Raw genomic sequence first — 6,636 nt, forward strand, 5'->3', positions numbered from 1 at the left:
GCATCATCCATAGTGATGTATATGGTCCACTAACAGTTGAGCCCCGAGGGATATTCATACTTCATCACATTTACTGATGTTTCAATAGATATGGTTATGTCTTATGAGACAAATCTGAAGCCTTTGTAAATTCAAGGAATTCAGGAATGAAGTACAGAATATGTTGGGTAAAGTATTATAGCTCTTCGATCAGATCGAGGAGGTGAATACTTAAGCTTAGGGTTTTCAGAGCCTGAAGGAATGTGGGATAGTATCACAACTCACCCCTCCTTATACACCCAAACAATGATGAGTGCTAAAGGAGGAATAGGACCACTTGACATGGGTAGGTCCATGATGAGTTTTAGTGATTTACCTACATCGTTTAGGGTTATGCCCTAGAGACTGCGACTCACGTTTTGAACCGTGTGCCGTCAAAGTCTATAGATAGACTCCATATGAGTTATGGAGTGGGCGAAAGACCCAACTTGTCTTATCTAAGGATTTGGGGTTGCGAAGCTTATGTTAAGAAATTGACTTCGAACAAGCTGGGCCCAAAATCCTGTAAATGTATATTTGTGGGGTATCCAAACGAGACCAAAGGATACTATTTTTACCACCTAGAAGAGCGCAAAATTTTTGTTGCTCGATCTGGTGTCTTCCTAAAAAAGGAATATTTTCTAAGAAGTACTAGTGGGAGAAAAGTAGAACTCGATGAAGTTCTAGAACCATAAGATATACTAGATGAAGGATGGGATGATGTGCCACAGGAAGTGGTTGAGCATTATGAAAAGGTTACTCAACAACTTGTGGATCAAAGTGAACCACCTCAGGTAGCATAGGAGCTACGTAGATCTGAGAGAGTACGCCATGAGCCCGAGAGATACGGTTATCTTGTGACTCAACATGGTGATGTACTAGTCTACCAAGACGATAAACCCAGAACCTACGAAGACACTATATCGGATCCAGATTCTGTTAAATGACTTAAACCATGAAATCTAAGATGGACTCCATGTACCAGAACCAAGTATGGTCTTTGGTGGAACCACCTGAAGGGGTAAAACCCATAGGGTGTAAATAGGTCTTCAAGAAGAAGACTGGCGTGGATGGCAAGGTGCATACTTATAAAGCACGACTGGTTGCCAAATGTTTCAAACAAATTCATGGCATTGACTATGAAGAAACCTTTTCACCGTTTACCATGATTAAATCCATCCGGATGATGCTTGCAATTGCTGCATATCATGACTATGAGATTTGGCAAATGGATGTCAAAACAGCTTTCTTGAACAGAAACTTTGAGGAGGATGTATATATGACACAGCCTGATGGTTTCGTTCTTGATGGGCAAGCTGATAGGGTATGCAAGTTGCAGAGATCCATTTATGGACTTAAGCAAGCTTCAAGGAGTTGGAACATTCGTTTTGATAAAGCTGTTAAAGAATTCAGTTTTATCAAGAACGAAGATGAGCCTTGTGTTTACAAGAAAGTGAGTAGGAGCGCAGTGGCATTCTTAGTATTGTATGTTGATGAAATAATTCTGATCGGGAATGATATACCGAACTTGCAGTCGGTAAAGACTTGGTTATCCAAGTGCTTCTCCATGAAGGACTTAGGGGAAGCAGCCTACATCCTTGGTATAAAGATCTATCATGATAGATCGCGTAGGTTGCTTGGCCTAAGTCAGAGTGCATATCTTGACAAAGTACTGAGAACATTCAGTATGGAAGAATCCAAGAAGGGATTTCTTCCAATGTCACATGGTGTTTATCTCTCTAAGGAATTGTGTCCTAGAACACAAGATGAGAGAGATAAGATGAAGAGGATCCCATATGCATCAGCAATTGGATCCATCATGTATGCCATGTTATGTACTCGGATTGATGTCTCACGTGCTTTGAGCACTTGTAGTAGATATCAATCGAATCCAGATGGGCGTCACTGGATGGTTGTCAAGAATATTCTTAAGTACCTGAAAAGGACTAAGGATATGTTCTTGGTTTATGGAGGGGAAGATGAGCTCACTGTAAAAAGATACAGTGATGCTAGTTTCCAGATGAACAAAGATGATTATCGATCGCAATCAGGGTTTGTATTTTGTCTCAATGGCGGTACAGTGAGCTAAAAAAGCTCCAAGCAAAGCATTGTAGCGGACTCTACAATGGAGGCTGAGTATATTGCATTGTCAGATACGCCCAAGGAGGCAATCTGGATTAAGAAGTTCATTACTGAACTTGGTGTGGTTCCCACGATTGTTGATCCTATAGACATCTATTATGACAAAAATGGAGCAATTGCTCAAGCCAGGGAACCATGGTCTCATCAGAAGTCTAGACACATACTCAAACGATTCCATCTTATTGGAGAGATAGTTGAGAGGAAAGACGTGCAAATTAGTAAAGTGCATACTGACGACAATCTTGCAGATCCACTGACAAAGCCTCTATCATAGCAGAAGCATGAAAGGCACTTGAGATCATTTGATATTAAATACATGAATGATTGGCTATAGTGCAAGTGGGAGATTGTTAGAGTAGATGCCCTAGAGCCAATCAATTATTGTAGAATTGACTCTTTGTAATAATGTTCATTAATCAATAATAAAAGGCATTTTATTCTATATCGCGTAAATCATTATTATTGCAATATGTATTGATATATGTCCTTAGAATGGTAGAACCGTGACGAGGGTATCAAGTGTTTCAAATCTTGATAGTGAGAACCCTATGAGCACATATGGTGGCCATTCTAGAAACGTCCGTAGCCCCAGTATTATTCTGAAGTAAGGGCACAGATAATACGGTAAGGCTATCATAGTGTTGAACGACCCTGTCGAAAGGCAGTGACTGATCTCACTTGTCAAGGTTGTTTGGTGACAACCTGGTGCAACACATGGGTGTTTGTTGTAGGCGATTACACCACAGCAAGTTCACTGGACTGACCCACCAGAGGATTCCATATGGATGGTAACCCCAGTGTCTATGGAACAAATCCTCTAACGAATGGTGGTGCATGTGATCCTTAGACTTGAGATCACCGGAGCGCCTTGTGCAGCGATTGGTGTAGTTTGACACTAGCCTAATGCAATTCTATTCAGAGCTGTCAATACGGTGGTGATTAGCTGCATCGAGGAGTGTATCAAGACTATGGTGGATAGACAGAGGATTCATCACTCCTGGGTACGGGAGAAGTTATCTCACGACGCAATTCAGTATATGGCAATGACACTAAAATTGTGGCCACAGTAGGATTGAGTTGTTGCTCTATCCAGTTTATAATACAAGTCATTAGTCTAGAAACTAAATACATAATATCGAGAGTAACCGAAGGTTGACACTATTTCTATGTCTTAGTCTTGTCGAGATAACACATGATGAAAGAATCAAATTGTACGGTAACCATATCGTTGACAGGTAACTACTTTCCTGAATCCGAATATATCGGGTGGCCATGATGCCTTGCTAGGGGCCAATCTTGGTCTGTGTATTAGTGAGACGATTAATTGGTGTTAATCGCGATACTATACACTACCGATATGATAAGGAGTCTATGACTCACACATAGAAGATAATTTAAGACTTAGGAAGTAAGAAGGGCGTTTTCGTCTTTTTAGATGAAATGGTATTTTGGTAATTTCACAGTTCAATTAAATTTGCTGAGGTCGTAGCCTTTTATTTAATTTGTTAGAAAAGTTTAATAAGTGAAATTACATTTAAATATGTGTTAGCATATATTTAAATAAATTATCATTATTGTTAAATGTTAATATATATATATATATATTAAATATATATTAATGGATTTTAATTGAGATAATGATGAATTAAAATAAATATCTAATTGGGAGTGTTTGGAAACATGGGGTGTTTGGGTTGGAGCCCAAGCCAATTCCATATGGGAATAGGGCAATTAAAAGATCAATATAAAAGAAAAAAGGTTTCATTGAAAAAGTTAAGAGATTATTCATTCATTACTTTTTCATTGAAAACAAAACCCTCCAGCCCAAAATACTCTCTCCCACGCCACTTTTAGTTTTGATTGAAAAATCAAATACTCTTTATTTCTTCTTTGTTCTTAATACTAAAGAGGATCTAGCACATCCCTCTTTAGTTCATTGCGATTATCTTCGTGTGGACTACATCGGTTCGATCCTACACTTGAGTCGGTAGCAAATACATTCAGAGACAAAGTTGGAGGAGCCTCCAAACGTGAGTATGATTCCTTAAACCTTGAAAAGATTTTTCTGCAGATTTAATATATATATTGTATAAACTGTGATTTTTGTACCTGGATCTTGGTTCTAAGGAACGGTCCATGTAGTTTATGTTTTTGTTTTCCGCTACGTAACTGGGTCGTTCACTAACAACCTTACAGTCCAATCCTTTCATCATTTGTTATCTCATCGAGACTGGGGTACATAAATAATGTCAACCTTAGATATCCTCGACATGTTTGTATTCAGTTAATGGACCAATGACCGAAATAATATATTGGATTGAGCATCAACTCAATCTCATTGTGGCCACAGATTTAGTGTCATTGTCATTTACTGAATTACCCAGTGAGATAACTTATCTCGTACCCAGAAATGATGAATCCTTTGTCAATCCACCATAGCCTCGTCTCGATATACTTCTTATTGTAGTCAATCACTACCGAATTGATAGCTCTAAATAGAATTACGTTGGGCTAGTGTCAAACTACACTAATTGGTACACAAGGTGCTCCGGTGATCTCAAGTCTAAGGATCACATGCACCACTATCCGTTAGAGGATTTCTTCTATAGACACTGGGGTTACCATCCATATGGAATCCGCTTGTGGGTCTGTCCAGTGAACTTGTCTTTAGCAAACACCCATGTGTTGTACCAGGTTGTCGACAAACAACCTTGATAAGTGAGATCAGTCACTGCCTTTCGACAAGGTCATTCAACAGTATGATAACCTTATCGTATTATTTATGTCCATGGTTAGAATAATACTGGAGATATGGATATTTCTAGAATAGCCACCATATGTGATCATAGGGTTCTTACTATCAAAATTAAAACACTTGATACTCTAGTCACGGTTTTACCATTCTAAGGACATATATCATTACACATAACTATGATTTACACGATATAGAAGAATATGCCTTTTATTGATAAATAAACATTTATTACAGAGTCAATTTTACAATAATAGATTGGTTCTAGGGCACCTACTCCAACACTGTTATCTCTTGAAATTTACTCTTTGCAAAAGGATTATTCTTATTTGCATCTGGATGATACTTCTTGGCAAGCTGCACGATTTTGTGGATGCCAACATCTTAGACAATAACCATAAGAATAAAAGGTCTGTTAGATGATGGATAATCACATTAAACCAAGTGCAGACATGATTTCCCAATGGCATAAGTGGTTGAAAAATATCTGGCAACGCTGCTAACCTCAAATATCCCTAGATTCATAGTACTAGTAAAATTAGATGCATCTCCGGTGTACCTTCCCAAGTTCCATTAAGGATTCCACAAGCAAAACTATTCCTAAAAGTAAAAATAGTGCACATAGTTTTCACCCAAACACTAAAGCCACCTATTTTAAAGAGCTAAGGAAAAATTAAGCCACTGACCCCATAAAGAACAGCTAATAGTGATTGCAAGATGCCAGAAAAGAAAGAACAATCCATCAGAAGATTTTTTACACTACCGTAAGGGGTTTCTTATGATCATGATTAAAATGTAATTCCCTAACTTAAAAGCGTATTAAGTGCTCAAATACTCACGGCATGAAACGCCTTTTTTATCTCATCCTGGCTCGTATTTTTAGGAACACCAAGACCTTCGTAGTAGTCTCACTGATTGGAGTAGCAAGATCCTTGAAAATACATTACAATAGAACAATAAGAACCAAAAAAAATGTAGAATGCTCACCCAGAAAAAATGGTTAAGACATACAATAAAAACCTGTAGCATGCATACAGCGCTTCGCCAATAACATTCCCGTGGTTGCAAAATCGGCATGTTTCTGAATAACAAAGGGAACAGAAATCATCCTCATCTTTAATAGCATTTTAAGAAATTCTTCTACTTCTCTCCAACATAAAATCCAAAAAATAACCAAAATGCAACAGCTCCACGAAACCAAAGCTTTTCTCCCACCAAAATCAGTGTTTGACAATAATCAGTGTTGTAGAGAGCACCTTGAGCGATGAAGTTGAAATGAAAGAATTAAAAGTTAGAACCCTAAATTGAAAATATTATTGACAACAATAATCACCTTGAGCCGTGAAGTTGGATTTAGAATGAATCAGCGTTGTAGAGAGATTCTACGATTCAGTGGAAGAGCGAGAAAGAGAGATTTTGGGTAGAAGAGAAGGAAAATTTCCTGGTTTTTGGACGAAAGAATTTTGGGCGGTAGATAATTGGTTTTTGGGGGGAATCTCTTGGTTTTTTTATTTTATTGTATATTTTAATATCTTATAACCCTAAACCTTTGCCTTCATGAAAAAAATGGTGAAATGGGTGGGAAATTTGCGTTAGTGAAACTTCGACTTTTTGAGCGGTGGGAAACTTTTGCCTTAATGAAATTTTTTTTTTTTTTAAAACTTAATTCATGACAGTTAAAAACTGTTAAAGGATTGAGATTACAATTGTGAAGAAAAAAATTT

This window comes from Pistacia vera, unplaced genomic scaffold, assembly GCF_008641045.1.
Source record: "Pistacia vera cultivar Batoury unplaced genomic scaffold, PisVer_v2 Contig303, whole genome shotgun sequence".
Taxonomy (NCBI): domain Eukaryota; kingdom Viridiplantae; phylum Streptophyta; class Magnoliopsida; order Sapindales; family Anacardiaceae; genus Pistacia; species Pistacia vera.